Source organism: Trachurus japonicus, chromosome 18 (genome assembly GCF_045865225.1).
Source record: "Trachurus japonicus isolate A0001 chromosome 18, Traja_1.0".
NCBI lineage: Eukaryota > Metazoa > Chordata > Actinopteri > Carangiformes > Carangidae > Trachurus > Trachurus japonicus.
Window position 1 is genome coordinate 31,589,199 of NC_140924.1, and position 20,566 is coordinate 31,609,764.

General features: G+C 42.1%; 1 protein-coding gene across 10 annotated transcripts in view; it reads right to left on the minus strand.

Moving 5' to 3' along the window:
* The window catches only part of ptprda (protein tyrosine phosphatase receptor type Da), a 365,455-nt gene extending 349,112 nt beyond the window's left edge, over window positions 1–16,343 (minus strand). For all 10 annotated transcript variants that reach the window (XM_085806361.1, XM_085806355.1, XM_085806357.1 and 7 more), the window contains exons 1-3: window positions 16,174–16,343; window positions 15,877–15,988; window positions 15,706–15,741 (exon numbers count right to left, since the gene is read on the minus strand). The gene's annotated coding sequence lies outside the window, so the exon portion shown is untranslated. The remainder of the gene's footprint in view (window positions 1–15,705; window positions 15,742–15,876; window positions 15,989–16,173) is intronic.
* Window positions 16,344–20,566: the final 4,223 nt, after the last annotated feature.

The window sequence follows — 20,566 nt, forward strand, 5'->3', positions numbered from 1 at the left end:
CACTTGAGGAGGAGAGACGAAGGGATTGTTTCAGCGCTGAGGGCAGCGTAGGCAGATCTCTGTGAAGCACGGGGCGAAATACATCTGTGGATAAAAGACTGGGGCCGAAGCTAATGCGAGAGGAAGCATTTTGGATTCAGATCATGCACAAACAAATCATGAATGACTGTTGCTTGTGCGGGAATTAAATATTAGGAAACAGCCACAGACTGCAAAAACCTCAGATAATGGTGATCGCTACGATTTCACTCTCAATTCATCACTTTTTAAAATGGAATGGAAGACATTAACTAGAACACTTATTTGTTGCTCCCTGGGTGAAGCTAAAGGGGGGTACACACATAAAGATTTTATAAATCTCAACCAATTTTTTATCTGTGAGAGACCCCACACATGAAGATAAAAAATCTGTGATTGAACAGTTTTGATCGTATTGTGTGTGGTGTGCTGCGATATTCCAAACACAGCACACGACACACATTAAGATTTTTTAGAATCTTGACCCTCCAGTAGGAAAACTCCGCGGCATCTATTTCCGGAATGGACAATAAGAGCGACGTAATTTTTTTTTAAATGAAAGCGGGACACTTCAGCCTTTACAACAATCCCATCTGTGTGTCTGTGGCTCCGGACGCCGAGCAGTCAAGCGGCTGTCCAATAGGGACCCGTGCGCTGTCACATGACGGGCTGTGAGCATGCAGAGCTCGGCAAGCAGAGAGACAAGATGACTTTTGATTGAAACGGCCACGGTTGTCAGCCCTTATAATCTTAATATTGAACATGTTTAATACTTACGATTATCGCTGCCGAACGTTTTCTGAGCCGATTGTCGGGAGAATTTTGACTCTTAACACACCACACACTACAAGAGAATCTCAAAAGATAATCTTAAGAGCCTAAGATAATCGGGCGATGTCTGTCTTTGGTCGGAAGGGGGAAAATCGGGGCAAAATCAGCCAGATTATCTTTATGTGTGTGCCAGGCATTAGCTAACTAGCTGCTACAGTAGTTAGCTTTTTCTTAATCAATTACAAATTAAAAATTATGATATCGATTATTTTGAATAGAAGCATCTTCATATACGTACATTACATCTTATTTATAGTATCATGTGTACTGTAGGCTACTTAGGTGCAACTTCACACCTACGTTAAAAGTCTCCAGTAGCTTCTACACTGGTAGGAAGTCTCACAGCTTCTCCTTGGGCCTGAGCAAGGGCTTATTTCCACCAGTACCAGATGTAACACACCCCCACATCACACTGACTGGAAACAGTGTGCCTCACTCAGACTGTACTGTTCATCACGGAGCTCCAGGAATGAGAAACACCAAGTTTCTGTACGAAGTTTTCTCTTCACAGGGAGAGTAACTTTGTTGCTGCTCCCGATAAGTGGCCTTTAAAAGTAGAGGAATAGTAAAGTGTGTGTTTGCGTACGACTGTGCATTTGGACATGTGTTCTTTTAGGTCATGTCAGAGTCCTCCAGTGTTTAACCCTCTGACCTTTTCCTACTTAATGGACTCCCTTGAGATATAACCTCTCTCTTACTCTGTCTCTCTCGCTCCCTCTCACACACACACAAACTCTGCAGCTTTCATAACTCTGTCTGCTCACACACACACACACACCCACACACACACACACACCACACACAGAGACATCTGCCGTATCTGAAGATTTTCTTCTGCAGAAAATCAGTAGATATGGATGAAGATGAAAGATGTTTGGATTGGAGGGAACTCATAAAGCACTCATGAAATCGTTTTTTTATCAACAACCTTTCTGACACATTTCAGACTGTATTTAAAGGGATAGTTCAACATTTTGGCAAATTGGCCCATTGCCATAATCGCTATAGTCATAGCAGTAGGTTAGTTACCTTTATTTGTCGGTGGAAGCTGTTTTTAGAACCGCAGAGCGGAGCAGCAGGCTGCTCAGGGCTATGCTATGGAGGCTAAAGGAATTTCTTGGTTTCCCTCATCAAACTCATCAAATACACAATCCAACAACTCCAAAACACTGTGGTGGACAAGTTGTGAGCTGCACAATCACCACGCTATGAGATAATAATGGAACGTTATGAGATGGAGCTGTTTTAGAGGTAAATTCATGCAAAACCACCGATGCGCGTTGTGTTCAGGGACAGTTTTTCAGCAAGCAGACTCTGTATTTACCTTGAAAACGGCTCTGTTTCGTAACGTTTCATTATTATCTCATAGCGTGGTGTCACAACTTGTCCACAAAAGTGTTTTGGAGTTTTGGGATTTTGTATTTGATGAGTTTGATGAAGGAAACCAAGAAATTCCTTTAGCCTCTATAGTGTAGCTCTGAGAAGCTTGCGGCTCTGCTCCGCCGTTCTAAAAATAGCTTACACCGACAAATAAAGGTAACGAACCTACTGCTATGACTATAGCGATTATGGCAATGGGCCAATTTGCCAAAATGTTGAACTATCCCTTTAAGAAGAAAGTGAGGTTGTGAAATGTTGCTGTGCTGCACATGTGTGGACATATAAATGACATGGCGGTAGTAATATGTATTCTAACAGGGAAAGTGAGGAAAGATAAAATGTTATTATGAAACAGGGAGTGAATGATTATACCTAAAACATATGGAGAAACATTTGCTCTGTGTATTTATATGTATCATTTTGTAAAGCCCTTTGAGGTTCACCACCAAGCGTGTAAAATGAGAGCGAGTTGTAGTGTTTTAGTTTTACAAACGAACCAAAATAAGTCTGAAATATCATTTACAAAGCATGAAAACGCATACGTAGCCATGGTTTCTCAGTCAGCCACTCAACTCCGAGATAAGCAGCAAATGTTCCCTAAAGGAAAAGTAGCAGATGAACTGTTTGTGAGGTAGTTCAAAGGCAAAAACAATCCCACATTCAGACCACGCTACGTAGCAGTGGGACAAAAAAAAATGGATTCAAGTTGGAGGAGAAAAGAAAGAAAAAAGATCTGCTGTAAAGCCATAAAATACAATTCATCTTGTCGCGGTCCCTGCGAGGAGCGTGTAATCGCAATGACACACTGGTGTAATCCATTTAAAACACTTTGGCTCAGGCCTCGGCCGCTTTGACTTCTTCTGCAGGCTTGTGCCATCATCTTTATTTCAGATACGTCTCACTGGCTGCCTGCAATTAGCCAAAAATGTGTAAGCTGCCTTGTCGTCCACCTGCTCCAGCTGCCAGGAGAGCATCTTGTCCTGGATGCATTACATGAGTGGCAAGAGCGTGAAAAAAAAAAAAAAAAAAAACACACCAAAAGATAATAACCCGCTTGTCTGAGGCAGAGGTGAAGTGCAAGTATTCGCTTGTCCACAGACATGTAATCTGTCTGGAGAGCTGCTCTCTCTGCTGGCGCCTGTGCGCTTCGACTTTCTAAGGCAGGGTAGACCCACCCAACCTGTCTAGGCAATGAGCTTAGAGTAATGGTGTCACCGGAGCGCTGAATCTCATTGAGAAATGCTTGAGCAAACATTATCTCACGCTGAACCATCGCAACAGTGTCTAGAGGGAAGGCTCTGGTGAGTTATTACATAGTGAGTTTTAATCTTACACGAGGAAATACACTGTTGCCTTTTAATGTACATGTAGGGAGACCAGGGGGCAACCTGGGTCCATTCTGCATGTGCTTCAGAATTGAGGCTAATTGAACTAATTATGCACTCAGAGAGACCAAATTAAACATCTCGTTGGCATTAAACTGTGGATGATTTATACTCACCTATAAACTTTGCCCAGGACTGCTGTTCACCACCAGTGTGTTTATGCATCGTTGGTTTAATTATGACTATTTGTTAATGGGCATTTTAAGAGGTCTGGAGTATTGGTTGAAAACAAAATTCAGTGTGATGAGGAGTGGGAGGAATGATAAATAGGAGTTTCACTACAGCAATGTTTCTCATGAAATGGACTGCCCATAAAGCTGCGTATCGCTTTGTGGCTAAAGGCTGATTGTTGATTAGTTATTTAGGTTTGATATGAGAAAAAAAAATGTCAAAATTGTGTGTCAAATTGCTGCTCTAAAAAACACCATGACAGGACCTTGATTCTGTCCAAGTATCGCCTGTATCAAATCACATGCTTCATTTGAATATATCAATGCAAATTTAATGTGCCCTGTGGAGTTTCTGACCATTAGTGGTCCTAATCAACAGCGTGTTCCTAATAATAAGTGTGTTTCTGTTTTGTATGTTCTAGTCCACACACAACAGCATGTGGCTGAGCTTAAAAAAAAAAATCTAAAAAAAAAAAAGGCTTTGTAAATACTTTGTGTGGAACAATCTGAGGACCAGCAATTTTCAGTCTGCAAATAAAATAGTATATATACGTATACAGTAGCCTATATAAAAGAAAACTCATGGGGCACCTTTAAAATGCAAACTGCTTGTTTTCTGTAGCCAACAGACCAAAATATTCAACGTGCAATTATGATACAGAAAAAGTAATTGAAGATGTTAAAGTCTAATGATCAATTCTTTAAATTTCTGCCCCGCGAGATCAAACACAAACACGATGATTCTTGAATCTCATGGAGCGATCTTAGTTTGCTTTTATTTTGAAAAGCCTGCGTAACGAGCGTGCTTTCTCCTGTCACACGTGATGTTTGAAATCAGAGGCACCTGCTGAGCCTCACGCGACTGAAACGCTTTCAGAGCAGGTTTGCTAGTGTGTATTTCCATTGTCACCTGTTCCAGGTGAAATGTTAAAAAAAAAAGCACGAGGTTGACGCTGATCTTTGTTTCTACTAAGTCATGGACGAACCAGAGCTCGGAGGAGAAGCTCTGTGTTTAGTTTGCAACGAAGATGTGGCTGGTGTGTATTGGCTCAAAAAGTTTCCAAACGGAGGAAGACAGTTCCTTTTGACCAGTATACCTGAGAAGTAATGTTCTCATTTGAAAACAGAAATATGAAAATGTAGGTCAGATCAGGAGATCAGGAGAGGCTGGAGGTTACAGATACAGGATTTTCCTGCATAGTTTATTGTTCTTAATAAGATGCTGTTTGACATAGTAAAGGCTGAAGAATAAGACTGAGTGCACTTTAGGGTTTCTATATTTTATTTTAGTGGTAAAATTAAGGTAAGGGTTGACAAAAAAATAGCCTGTTCTGTAGCCCCTGCAACTATCTGGGTTTCCCATACAGTATGGCCCCACCAAGAATGATAGTTGCCCACCCCTGTGTTAGACAGACCAGGTGGGCAGACAGCTCAACATACAAAACAGAACCCTGGTAGATATTTAAAAAAATAAAAAAAAATAAAAAGTGAATTAAATGAGGGAAGCCATGCATGAGAAGTTGTGCAGCACTGGATTATCTTCAAACTGAGACCACAGAGATAACGTTGTCAGGCAGTGGTGACCACCAGAGAGCTGCTCTTCTTCTTGTTGTTGCTTTTAAATGAAAATGTCAGACTCAAACTAGAGAAAAAGAAGCTTCCAATCGCTCTCGAGTCCGAGTCCCTCACTGAAACATCAGCCGAGCTTATTTGGAAGGATCAGTGACGAGCACTGTCTGGTAGTCAGGTAGGCCATGATATGCCGGGTCTTCTCACAGAATACCTCTCATCTAGCAAGCAATAACGTAAAGCCCTTTCCTGTCGGAGCATATCGCATTCCCCAAGTCAACAGTTCAATCTCACCTTGCTCGCCCACTTCCCTCCGAGCAGCGGATGCCATAATTTTTCTTGCCCTCACCTCTCTTCTCCCTCACCACCTTCATTCTGGGCCCACTAGATGGATCGGCTCTCCCTTAATCCATGCTTCCTCTGCGCCTCCTCAGACGGGGAGATTGATTTGTCTACAGGACGCATCTGACCTTTGATATGATCCGATAAGGGACGCATGGCCCTAACCGAATTAACCAATCAAAGGGGAGGCACATCAGGATTGAGATGAGGGTGTTTCCCTTTCCCCTCATCATACCTCTGCCTTTTTTCCATGATGGTTAGATACACCGTCCATCTCATGTCCGCCCCTATCAGACGCCCAGGGGAAAATAAAAGATGTGTTTTCAAATTGCACTTTGCCTAAAGGCTCTTTGGGCCAAATTTAATTTTCACCTCACATCGATTTTCCCTTTACTCCCAACTCAATGGATCCTAATGCTATCTATTTCTGTGCTATGCAGGAATAAAGGGAGACGGGGCTCTGGACTACTGCATGTCAAAAGACACAGCATACAATATGTCTTCTTCGTACTGTCTGGGGAAGGAAATGACTAAGAGACTGCCCTTTTCGCTGTTTACTTCTTCTTTGGATCTTCTCCCAAGATCAGCTCTCAACATTCTGTATTCAATTTTCCTGATCCTTTTATCAATATTTACTCAATAAAAGAGTGCTTTATGTTTATTTATGTATCTTTCACTCCCAAACAATAAAGTCCAGCTGTAGCTTAGTGGAACAGCAGACTTTGATGCCTTCTGCTGTGTGAAATTTAGATGCTTCGACATCTAAAACTACACCTGGCACCAAGGGATTACGAGCATGATCTTATCAGTAGTTGGTTTCAGCCATGCAGAAATGAGCCTAAACCTGAGTTGGACTGGCACTTTTGAACAGTCCACGTTAAAAATCAAGAAACTCCACAACTTCTGAACACTGTCCACCTGATTGATATGGCTCTGGTTGTATTGCTTTTTTGTGTGCTTGATTTCTTCAGGAAAACTCCAGATGTCAGTAATGAACAGAGACTAGTAGATTTATCTTTATTTAGAAATTCTTAATGACAGATAAAGAACCTCAGCTCTGCACCGCGATGTGAAAATGCTGATAATAACACATAAATTGTGTTTCAGCCTCTACCTGTTTTGACATTTTAAGAACCACTGTGGTGTCAGGGCTGAGTGAATTTCCGTGGCAGCCTACCTTAAAAAAAACAAAACATTGACAAGCCAGACAGAAGAAAGGATGGGTTTTGACAGATCCCAGCCTTCTTTCATTGGAACATATGAAGGGGAAAACAAAGGGAGGAAGAGGAGGATAAGGGAAAGGGGTGGCTTCAAAGTGGGCGACGACACTGCAGAGCCAACAAAATGGTGTGAAAACACACATCAACTTGCATGGATACACATGAGACCTGGTATCACAAGCCACGACACATAACCAGGCTTGTGCATGAAGAGAGAGAGAGAGGCAGGGTGTTTGTGCGTGAAGGGAGGATGAAGCGGCCGGGAGAGAAAGAGGAGATGCAATCCCCCCCCTTTGGCAAGCTGGTATTCCTTGGTACCATTTGTTTGTCATCTTAAACTGGCAGAGAGCTGAGGAAGCCAGGGTCTTACATAAACCCTACCCAGTATGGCTCTGTGCTTGGGAACTGATCCCTCCCAAAACCCTCATTGTTATTCTCTCATGATGCCGAGGGATCTGCCGCGCACCCACAGCCAAACCTACAGCAGGGCTGAGTGGGAGGCGGGGGTGCTGTGTTTACATGTGTGCTCTGTCAGGGGACTGAGCTAACTGTACACACAGGATTATAGACGGAACACCACTCTGTAAGCTCGTGCTGTTAAAAATTTGCGTCATTTTATCGGCACACGATCTTTGTTTTCAATTTCGAATTCTTCCTTTATGTTCTCATCTTTTCCTTCCTCCATAGCGGATTTGTTCATAAACTTTTGCACTGATAAAAAAAAAAAAAAGAAAAAAGTTATGGATTCCTGTTCATTAATCCTTCCAGGTCCGTTTCACCGCAGACTTTATGCAATCATAACAATTTAAAAGACTCCATGAGACAGTCTTCTTTGTCAAATTAAATTTTCCACTCTGTAGAATAGCTCTCCTATCGCCAACCCACAGATATTCATCAAGGGAAAGGTTGAGGGGAAAAAAAAAAAAAAATTCAAAATGTACAATATAATAGACTCTAGCACAATTCCAGGGGTGTCCACTTTCTCCTAGGTGTAGAGATTACTCCCTATCTCCACAGCCTTGGAGCCACTGAGCTGGTGAGGGGTTTGATTTAAATGTCCGAGGTAGGGCTTGATCAAAAAGTGTCCTCTGTCAGACGGGATCAAAGACGATGAGGCCTCGAGGTCGTGTGAAATCCATGCCGTGCACTCTCACCCTCGGTATTTACAGCGCAGAGCTCGGCTCCATTCAATGAAATATGCATAAAGCATCAATTGCCCTATCTCTTTCATTCATCTCTTCCAGATATGCAGAATAATTTCCCCATGATCTCCAGGAAATCCATGTATGGTTCTTAATTTGTCTGTTTAGTTAAATTTGGAAACAGGACTCAGAGTATCTCTACATTTACTGTGCCACAGCATATATATATTTCAAATTACAGTGAGGCTGTTCTTTCACTGGCTGTAAAATACCATTAATAAATAATCTGCTGTGGATACTAGCCCCACTGATCTTACCACAATAGCTGGACTCTTTCATATTTGATATGAAGGATCTCTTTTTTTAATCTTGAGGGACTAGGGAGCGTTTTTTTTTCTATAAAACCAAATAAAGAGTTTTCCAAAACTAAACCCTGTTTTGATACAACTTTCAAAACTCTATAATACCCTACCAGCCCAACTTGTTTGCTCTTCTCTTTTCAGAAAAACAAAAACTCCCGGTGCCCATCATCGTGTGGAAATGAAATGCCGTTCACAGTGACCTCCAAGAGACTGCAGCAAGGCTCTAAGGTATGAATATAAACATAATAGTTTGAATCTAAGGCTGCTGAGACAACAGAGATTGTGGCATCCGCAGGTAAAGCTAAGCTAAGGCTCCATCAAAATATTCTTGAAAGAAGCATTTTTGCCAGCCTTTCTTTTTTTTTTTCTCATTACTAACGTGAAAGGACAGTAAGAGCGGAAGCTTTGCATCTGTATTAAAAAAGAGAGGTGGGGAAAGTGTCTGGAATCCTAAGCATGAGCACAGTGAGGATGAATGTTATCTTGAGGTCAGAGGCGGATGATCTGACAAAGAATACAACAAACTGCCACTCGAGTTCACTTTCCTCCTCTGCTACTTTCTCTTTTTTTTTCAAACGCTTTGATTCGCTCTAGCCTTTCCCATGGTGGAAGTCCCTTGGATAGCAACCGAGTAGGTCTAATTGATTTCTCTTGTTCATGTCAGTTAGAGGCAGCAGCATCGAACTGTGCAGAGTACCCTGGCTCCAGCTTGCCTGCATTATTCCTTTCTGTTTTCTTCTTTGCTATATCCCAGTAGACCCTAATGCCAATACTCAACATACCAGTGCCCTCTGAAATCCTTCAGAGTGCAGATAGCAGAGGAATGCCGCTACAATAGCATGCATAGGGATAAATGTTCGCACCATGCTGCTGAACATGTGGTTTATAAAAAGGTCAGGATGTAAGATCGCGGTGGCATTTGCTCGAAATTGCACCAAGTCATTATCGAAGCTGCCACCTATGACATCAAAAGAGGAGGCTAGGCTGTGCTAACACACACATGCAAGGAATGCCAGTGATATGAATCCCTGTACAGACAAGTGCAATGTCATCCAACAGCCGAGCATGTACGTACTCGCTAATTAATAATCAAATGTGTGTTGTATAAGTAATTATACAAGCTGTAGGTTGTGTCTCTGTTGTGTTGTTGTGGCTCGCATTACATTGTGACATGATCAACATAGCATGTACAGCTGAGTGCACATACTGTAGTTATTAGTTGAGACAGAGATTCTGATTCAGGGCAGCATATCTCCATCTTTTGTCAGTATCCATCAGTTCTGTGAGTTTTTTGTTTTGTCATGTCAGTGCACAGTCGGGACGCAGGTTTTCTTTAGGGTGTAACAATACAGCTAGTAGAGCAGAGAGCATCGGCAGCCTTCGCCGCTGAGGCAAATTTCAAATCATGCATCGCTGAGCCTGAGCTTGAACTCGGGCTGCCGTGAGAGTGAAGTTAGGTAACGGGAAATAATAGAGCACTGTGTGTGGTCATGGGCTCAAGGTAGAGGCAGCCGAGCTGGAATAAAAATCGGTGCACTAATTGAATTAACAATATCAGAGATGTTCACAAGTCTTTTTTTGCAAGTCCAAGTCTCAAAAGTTAATGCCTGGTTGTAATGAGGCTTCCACCATCTGCTGCAATCCAGTCTGCTATACTGTACAGCTGTATCTAAGAAATCCAAAGCATTTACTGTATAATAATCGCTTTATCTATTAGTATACAGTAGTGATTAGTTGCAATGCAATAAAGAAAACACACAATGAAAGCTTTCCATTAAAGGAAACCATATTCTGAGTCAAGAAAGAATCAAGGCTGCTCTGTCCCTTTGCACTGGCCTTTTTTTTTTGCTTTGTTGAATTCAGAAAACCCTGAGATGAACAACATGGGAAATGATTTAGGCTGTTAATTACAGTGGGTAATAATATCTGGATGGTAAAGCTAACATTTTTATGTGTAACAAAACCTTTCTGGAACCACATGTTTCTGAGAGAAGAACTGTGTTATTTTTTTTAAATTAGCTCCTCATGTCGTCAACTCATGGGGGCGTGTCGACACGTGCAGATTTCCATACGTGCCTTAAGTCATTAAACAGGAGTACTAGCCTACAGTAGCCTGATATGTGTCATTTATGCAGCAGCTAGTCCCCATGAAGGAAGGTCAGACAACAAACGGACGTGTACGTGTGCTTCACTTGTACGGACGGTGTCGCTATAAAAAACAAACAAAAAAAAAACAGCCGGTCCACAGTCACCTGTCACTCACCTGCAGCTGACCGAGGAGCTCTGCAATAATTACTAGTTGAATGTTTAATTATTATCCCTATGTCAAATCATATTAATAGTCGCCTCATAGGTTACCAGACTCCTACTTAAGCTACTAATTTTTTCTAACACACTGTCTCTGATAATGTACCTTTAGAGGGTAGAAAAAGGCATTTATGTGCCTTTTCTACCCACAGAAGGTACACATAGGTACTCTAGAGTCCAATATTTGGCCCTATAGGCTACAGTAGGACAGAACTGTACCTTTAAGTACAGAAATGTCCCCCTTCTGTACCCCTATTTTTCTCTGTGTGCTGTTCCTCTCTCTTTAGTCTGGTGTTTGACTGCACTTTGTATAAAAGGAGTTCAATACAGTATATGAAGATCTAACCTCCATCTGAACACCGATCATATGGCGCTGCTCAGCTGTAGCAGTGTGTTTTATAACGGCAAAAAAAAAAAAACGGTCCCAAAACACAAGTCCAAGTCTTTTGAGTACGAGTCTAAGTCAGTCTCCAAACTCGAGTCTCTGAACAAAATCTCACAGATACAACTTCAACTACAGCCATCCATGATACTGCACAGTGGACCCACCTAAGCGACTGCATGGTAGACCCAACATCCTATTTTATTTAAATGCCACAGTATCTATATTTAAATATTTCATTCATTTAAATATTTCATATGCACTGTATACACAGACAGACATGTTGCTTTTTCCCTGCAATATGGCACTGAGCGGTGTGCAGTGTGGACAAGCTGGTGCCAGTTTAAACCACACAATTGCATATCATGGGCTGTCATGACACCGGTGTGACACTTCTCACAGCTGTGTTTCCTCCTTCATACTGTAGTATCACCAGCGAAGCAGGAAAGCTAGCTGACTGGCAGGTTCACAAGGAGACAACATGCTCCAGATCAAATGATACGATCAAACTCACATCATATCTGCTGTCAGACATGTAGCAGTAACACAGCCACTCAGGTCCAGATGAGCCTTAGCTATCTTAATAGAGACAGAAAGTAGGTTGCTGTCTAGCTGTATCACTGAGCGACAGAGCCAATTTCTACGCGCTAACGTCGGGCTATGTTTTCCTATTTGCTGTTAGCCTGTTACTGCCACTTGATAGTAACACTGCAGCAAACGGTGCAGCAGGGAAAAAAAGTCATGTTACGTAAAAACAAAGCTTTTTTTCAGATGTGCAAAGTGATAAAAGCTGGAAGACCCAGGGAGAAATATTTATGCTTGCAAACAAATACCAGTTGGCTAATTAAATATTTTAGTTGTTTTTGTTTTGTGCACAGATTTATCAAGGCTAAGTGTTGACTCAGCTCTAATTTTTTTGAGCACATTGATACTCAGCTATCAAGTGACAGAAAATTATTCAGCTGTGTGTCTTGTGTGTATCCTGCTGCAAGCTTTCTTATAATCAGTAGGTTTTTTTTTTATAGTCCCTCGATACCAACTTAAATATCAGTGTTGGACTTTTCAATTAAAATAAGACTAGAGTGAAAAATGAGTAAAACAATTCCTCTAATTGGATAACATGCGCAGTCTGCAGTGGTTCACCATCCTACTGTATCACATACATCAGGCTTAATAGCGCTGATGTCTCCTGCAGAAGGCAAAAGTTGTTGTTTAATAACTTAATGAGTGTCTGATTTACAACTGGAGCCATGTGTCTGATGAATAAACAGCAGGGCTGCTGGGGAATCATCTCAAGCAGTGTTTTCTAATCAACATTAAGAAAGAGACAATATGTTCAAGAATGCACTCGCGTGCACTGACCTTTGTGTAAATATGCCGGTCAGTCAGTTAATCATCAGCTCTTGCTGTGTGCATGACTCAGATTGAAATTCAAAAATCTCACAGAACAAAAGGAAAACACACACACGCACTTTTCAAATGATGAATATTCCATCCCGGTACACACCTGTACTGCTCCTTATAGTTGCAGACACGTGACCGGCCACATCTCGGGGGGCTGTGTGACGTGCATGTTTACACAGCTATCTGAGGAGTGATTTGTATTGTCATATCACGGCCGTTGACTCAGAATGAGATGGGATCTTATGCCGCCCAGCCAAGAGAGCTGTTAAATTTAGCAGCATGGGAACATCCAGTCTCAGAGAGAGCCTATGTCCACGGAGGAGGGACACTGGCACCCTTGTGAGTGAGCGGCTCGCTCGGCAAGAGATGAGAAACTTTGGCATCTAATGCATCAGCTAGCACAAAATGAAGCCCGCCTCATCCAAGAGCATTAAGATGTGGATAAATAAATAAAACATTGCCACCATGAGAGGAGAGGCAATGTGACAGCGGGATATTTTTTTCTGCTTTCATGTTGGCAGGCGCAGATATTTTATTTTGGGATGAATCAAAATTTCCTGAAAACGCCTGCGCCAGGTGTATCTAATTATCTGACAGCGCATCCTCATTATGAAACGGCCCCTGGGAGTCGGCTACTCAGCCTGCCGAGCCTTGGACCGCAATCAAGGTGTTCCACAGTAAAAACACAGGGATAATATAGATGCAGCTTTTCAATAGATCCGCTGCCTTCACCCTTATTTCTCTTTTTTTTTCTGCTGAGGATTGGACAATATTTGTTCTCTTGCAATACTGTACACACCTGTTTGTTTTTTTTTTCCTGAGAAAACCATTATATCAGGAATTCTGATGCCTGCATGTAGTGTCAAAGTACACGCACTGTTCGACAACTGACAAACATGTATCTATGTAGGAAGACAGTCTAAAAGCATTTGGAGTGCATAAATAGAAGAGGAAAAGCTAAATTTATAAGCAGCAGTTATGACGGCCCCTTTGCTATCTCAGCCATGCCCCGATTATGTCACCTGGATGGAGTTTATAAACCATAATTACAGCTTACTCCTGTTACTCTCCCGGGAGGTGCAGCAGGCAGAAGAAAAGTGGGTGTGTTGTCAACACAGTCGCACTAGTGCAACCTATCTTAAGGCGTAATTAATGAGAGGAGAGGATTTTCAGAAATGCAGCTATCTCTCCTCTCTGGGGGGGTCAGACCTGTCCTGCCCGCTCACTGCCTCCTAGTTGTTGCTCAAATCCCATCCAACAGTGATTGATGTGAGGCCCGGCCAGTAGTTTTGGGTGCATCACTCAAAGGGAAGGAAAGAGGGGGGACATTTTCCAGATGTTGCCAGTTTATAAAATGGGAGTGCAGCTTGGTAGAGGATGGGAGGGGGGGGGGTTCTTACCTGTGACTAATCCTTGAAAGCTTTGCAAGAAAATTCACTGGCTCACGGCAAATGATTTAAATCCACTTTTGTGCTCAGAACTGTCTTTTTACATGCGAGGATAACTGGCCTGAAGGAGTGCTGTAATTCAACGTTTCATCGGGTTGCAGCTTGTTGTGCGAGCAGTAGTGCTTTAAAACAGAGGAGGATGTGGATATGTCTTCTGTTAGTGTTGGACTGGTTTATTTCCACATTGGTACAACAACATGATATTTCTATAATAGATAGATAGATAGATGGATAGATGGATAGATAGATAGATAGATAGATAGATAGATAGATAGATAGATAGATAGATAGATAGATAGATAGATAGATAAGCTCAGCATCATCAAATCTCTAACCCGAGGGCCACATTAGTGAAGTGAGTCTAAATCCAGACTTAATCACAGTAGAAACACGATGCCGCCACACCGGCTCACAGCACAACTACCTCCTATTAGAGCACAGTTATTATCATATAAAAACTGGCTGACAGAGTAGCGTGTTATTGAGCCGTGTTAGTGTGTTGAAATGTGTTAAGATCCATGTGGCCACATGTCACAGTTTCCTGTCCTGTGTCTGTGTGTGTGTGCGTGTGTGTGTGTGTGCCTCCTGTTTAGTTCCTCTTGAAATGCAACAGTAGCCTATCTCTCGCTCTGCTTCATGACTGGCAGACCGTAATGCTATTACCTCTCCTCGATGGTCATGCTCACTTAGCCCTCTGTCACTCCACAGTAGCCAGGGAAGACACATCTCTGTGGCAGTGTGAGCTGTCCTTGCCCTCATTTGCGACTGCTTCTCCTTGGCTTGGCTTTGCTACAGAAGACTGAGGCGAACAAACTTTTCACTTCATTATCTTGCCTTTTAGTGGCTCTCCAGTTTTTTTTCTTCTTGGGGCTGCACGGTATGACTGCAAATCACGGGTAATTGGTCATATATGAATCACTTGTCAGTAGTAGTCTGACGAATACTCTTTAACACAGAGAAAGGCTTGTAGAAGTCACTGATTTTGGTAACTTCCAAACATAGCAAGCAGTGATGGAGGGGAACAGGGGGGGAGGGGGGGGGGGTAAAATGGGCCCGTGGTGACACACTACTGCGCATGATCCGCTGTCAATCACCAGTCAAATCTGACATCAAAGCCCGCCAGATAACAGCAGCAAAATGGGTAAAGTGGGTGAGTCACAGCCACCCACCGTCTATCACCTGAGTCAGGAGCCCTTTGGGCGCACGCACACGCACACACACACACACACACACACACACACACACTGAATCAAAGTCAGACAAGCCAAACGTCCTCGGCGGCCAGAATCAAACATTTCAGCCAAACTTTCTCCACACGTCCCAGAACTAACACACACAAATACCCCACAACGTCTAATCGCTGGCGCGTGCCCCAGCATCCTGTGTACATTTGGAAGCGGGGCAGACCGTCGTTCGGGGCAAAGATGGCTCTGGCTTTTTCAGCACCGGCTGTGATATAAATGATAACGGGAAGAAAGAAAAAAAAAATCTGTAAATATCTCGCCACCATCTGGAGCGCAACGGCGAGCAGCAGACCGGTGCACGTTGTGCGCTACATTATCCATAACGCAGCTCCAAGATATGCAAAAATATGCGCCCTGGGCTCCTACTCACATCGCGGCACGACACAGAACTTGGAGTAGAAACCAAAGCGACATTTAATTCCTCACATGGAAAAACAACACGAGCTGATTTCAGCTGCAAATCACACAATTAGAAGATAACAGGAAAAAGTCTACACTTACTATATACCCAGGCGGTAGAATGCAAAGCCCCGGTAACTGTAATTAAAATAGAAGAATGGGTCAAATTAAGGATGCGCTTTGACAAAATGTTTCGTTAATTACAAACTGTGCGCTAAAGAGCGACATGCGGTCTAAATCATCAAGCTTCTTGATATCAAAATGCCCACTTACCGGAGCTGTCCGAATAAATTCCTTAGGAAATTCCAGAGGAGTCCCTTCTTTCTTCCCTCAAAGTCAGAAAACAGCAATGCTTTTCTTATTCCAAAAACAGGCCGTGGTTGAACTGAAAGAGAGAAGAGACCAAAACAGCTACAACAAATTCCATTAGAACCGGGAGTCCCCCCCCCTCCCACCACCACCACCTCTCACCACCACCCAAAAAAAGTGTTGACATAACATCTGTGAAGAGCAGCAAAACAAAAAAAAAGAGGCAACTCGTAATAAATTGGCGGAATGGACAGTTGGTACCTGCTCTCTTTATCACTGTCGACAAAGACAATGAGAGCGGCAATAAGACAGGCGGAAAACTGAGAGAGCTGAGCTTTTTTTTTCTTAGGAAACGCAGCCCCAGCGTGCTGTCAGATTCTAGCGGTGCGCACACACACATACACACACGCGCGCAACAACATACACACACTGCTCCCGGGGACGGATGGAGGGAGAGGGAGAGAGAGAGAGAGAGGGAGGGAGAGGAAGAGAGAGGAGACATGGGATGCTGCGCTCAGAGCTGCACCTCGCGCTCCGGCCGCTGGATGGCCGGCGAGAGGAGCGGCTCACACCGGGAGATTTCCCCCATCACGCCGAATTAAACAGCCAAATGTCCCGCGATGAGATGCTGCTCATTATGATGGGTTATAAAGATGTTAACCTTCATAAAAATCTAATCTAACAATACAGTTCATTACTTGTTATTGCTCCTGATGCACCATCTGGCACCGTTCACTTCCTGACAGGTCTATATGGCAGCTTATATACAGTATGATCTACATCGACCCAACTATTGCACTTTAATACAAACCAGAGCCTTTATTTTACTTAAGTTGTACTATTAGATAAGGCTTTACATTTCTACTCAACTTAATTCACTTTACTCACCTTACTAGGAATGATACAGACCATAGAAATGGAAGAATCAGCTCAATAATAAATAATGACTAGAATTCTACTTACGTGAATATATCAGTAATAATGATAGTAATACAACGTATTCCCAAGGACATTGTTCCTGAAATATGACCACTTCTACCTATGGTGCTGTGAGTTCATTTTTCTACGAAGATGCTACTTTCACTTGACATTTTCATATTGCAGTATTTTTGCTTTTTCAAGTGGAGCATCTGAATACCCTCTCCATCAAATAAATCATGCAACAACTGTCCTACATTCACTTTAATGGAAGGATTTCTTCACTATAAAACATGGAGAGGCGTTGATGTTCCGTGGTGAGTTTATTTGAGCAGGAAAAGCACAGATGTGGCTATTAACGTTGATAATGTCTCAGTTGTACTGAATGTCCAATAGCAGCCCAGCGTGGGATGGCTCCGATTGTGCATACCTGTGTGTGTGACCGGTAGAAATGTCTGTGAGAGATGGTCGGCTGCGTCTCATGCAGGTCACATGGAAAAACTGAATTGATGATGTAAAAAATACAACTGTCATATCAGCAAATGTGTTTGTGTGAAAATATATGCAGGATGAGTCTTTTTCACAGATGTAGCTCTGGGTGTGTTGTCCATATGGAGCTTGTGTGCATTTGGTTTCTATTTGCCAGCTGTAACAGAGAACTGATAGAAATATCTGACTGATGACTTTGTGTGGAAAATGCATTAGTGAAGAATTTTTTCAAAGAATATATTAATGTGATTCGCATGTGGACATGATGTAGACTCTTTCCCTGTTTTATTACAGTACACAAGAGGCCTTTTATGAAGGTTTTGCTCGCTGTCAACTTTTGGCATATCTGTCCTTTTTTTTGGCTGCTAACCAAGAGTTTCATATGGCTGCTGTTGAGGGTGAGGCAGCTTCTGCACACTTGTCCATCTGTTATCTGGGAAACCTTTGTCACCACTTGCAGGAACTAACAGCTCTGATGTATCTTACTTGCCCTGGTCGGCATTTCAGATGTCAGTTTTGGGTAAAGTTACCACACTGTTATTTGCCCAAATGTACTTTCAACATGCACTCAAAAACACAGATATAAGCTCTCAGGTTAGTCTCAACCTTATTGTCCAATTGGCTGGACATTGACATTTTGCAGCTTTAGGTTTACTTTTCTTCCTTTCTTCTTTTTTACTGATTGAACAAACACATTATGTCTTGATTAGTAGGCTTTAGAAGAGCTGGGCCAAGTCAGACACAATCACACATCAGGCAGTGGGCTGCCCTGTAGTCAGTGCATAACACCTGCTGCTGAAATAGATCTCCATTATTCAGTAGCAGCAGCAGTCATTATCCATGAAACCAAGTCCTCTTAAGCGTTTATGCATACAAATAAGAGTGTGAAAAAGCAATGCCTTATTTCAAGCTATTTTATTCTGAAAAGTTTGGACAGGAAGTTTGAAGGATTCAGTTTCTTGCACCAAAAACCACTTAAAATTATCAACTGTATAACATGAATGCTACAGATTGTGTCATTGCAATAGTACTATATTTCTTTCTGGATTGTGATGCTATTCAAAAAGATTGTGTTTTGATCTGTATGCCTCACAAAATAAATTCAGCTTGCATTAATAAATTAATTTAGCCTTTGATTACATTTTGGCCCTCCATCTAATGGATTAGAAAAATGATAACTCAAGGCCAAACTTACCTTACTGTGCTGCTCTTCTGATCTAACTCTAAATAAAAATAAACTGAAAAAATATTTTTCTCAAAATGTCCCCGTTTTTTTTTCTATCTTAACAGCTCAACCCGTCTCATGCCGCATATTACATTCATAGATTTAAATCTAAGTTTTGCAATTGCTCTATTCAGTACTCTTCCACTGACCATTGTTGACAGCATTGGTGCTGTAGAAGCTCACTGAGCTGCTAATAGTCTTCTTGGCCTTTGGAAAAATACTTATAATGTCTTTTAAGGGTACCTATTATGTTCATTTCCTGCTCAGTATTTTTATTCTGGGACTGCACTCAAGCAGCTTTGAATGATTCACACTGAAATGAAAGTCCTTATGTATGTCAACTGTGTGTTTTGCAGCCTCTGACTCAAACACAATCGCTTTGGCTTCCTTAAAAGCCCATGTTCTTCTGATTGGCCAAGCATCTGAAGTATACGAATCCAGAACATGAGAGTGCACAACATCCGCAGGAACAAAGATACCAGCAGGACATCTGTACTAAGCAAATATTACACCTATTAACTGAGTATTGAGACATAGCAGTTGACAAGGTCCATTTCATTTTCATGATTTTTTCTTCTGTATGCCTTCTGAATGGTTGTTTGTGTGGGAAATTCACTGTCAGGAAAAGCTCAACAAAACTAATGTTGCCAGTAAAATGCTGTTTTGCTATCTGCAAACAACTACTCAGTAAAACTGCAGCATCTTTTATTTGTATGCTGGTCAGCGTTAAACTCCCGTAATACTACTCAATTAGGGTGTTTTTGAAAGAAAAAGGTGAAAACGGTTGGATATATAGCATTGAGAGCAGACTGACACCAGTCTACCATGTAATTTCAAACTCTGGCCACTTTTAATATGGACATCCAACATGAAAAAGTATAATTAATCCCCATTTCAGTTTAAAAACAATATCCCAATTCTCCAAAACAACTTTGCAGTTAAGACCAACAGCCTTTTTGCCATCACTTGAAAAATTGGAGAAAATTAGCACCGTGATTGGAAAAAAAAACCAAAACATCCACTCTTTCAGTGTGGCATTCAATTACAATACCTGTTCTCGCATGCTGTGCACATGATTTCAGATTTTAACCGAGCCTAGAACAGTATTTCATCCATTCCGGGAAAAAAGGTTTGGCGATGACTCGTGTGAGCTCTGTGCAGCAGGCAAACAGTTGGGCTTCCAGTAATGTTTCACAGAGCTCAATTTGTAAACAGTATAATTATGCCGTTGTGGGGCAACCCGTGAGCTCCGGAGCAGCTGTCCACTGAGAGACAGGACCCGCGGGGTAGTGAGCACCGAACACCACGCTGTGCTTCCCTCATGATAAACAACAGCATGGGGATAATCCATGACTCCCTGACACAGTCACTGGACTGAACTTTCTGACACATCCTCCATCCATCAACTCCTGTACTGCTGCCTGTGTGACCAGATTGGTCTTTCAGCAGACTTGACACAGGAGAACAGCATCAACAGTTCCCGGAGCTGTTCTTACTGTGTTGTTGATGTGCAGAGGATGAATATTACACCTCCTCTTAGTTTATGTGCAGTACTTTGTTACCTTTGTCACCTGTTGGTGCAGACTTGTCCTTAGTATTCCGAGCCCATAGGTCAGTAAGTTTGGCTCTCTGGGACTGCTGAGCTGAGCATATTTTAAAGACTTTTTTATGCAAATGCAAAGCTGTCCCGGCCAGTTCATGACTGATAGCGTAGGTGAAGTCACTTTTTATCAGAAATTTAAAAAAACTTTATAGTGTCAGGAACATTATTGGTTACCACAAAAAAAAAAGTTATATCTTAAAACACAAGTTTTTTGCAGAAAATACACCAACTACCTTGCTCCAAAACATGACACATCAAATGGGATGATAAGAAGATGCCATTATTTACATATAATAGAGATACGTTGTAAAAACTGGGGGAAGGATAATAACTTTACTGTGGAGCTGCAAACAGACCTACGTGGATGGATTTCTGAGATTGTGGCAATTGACTTGTACTGACTTTGAGATGGCAGTTTG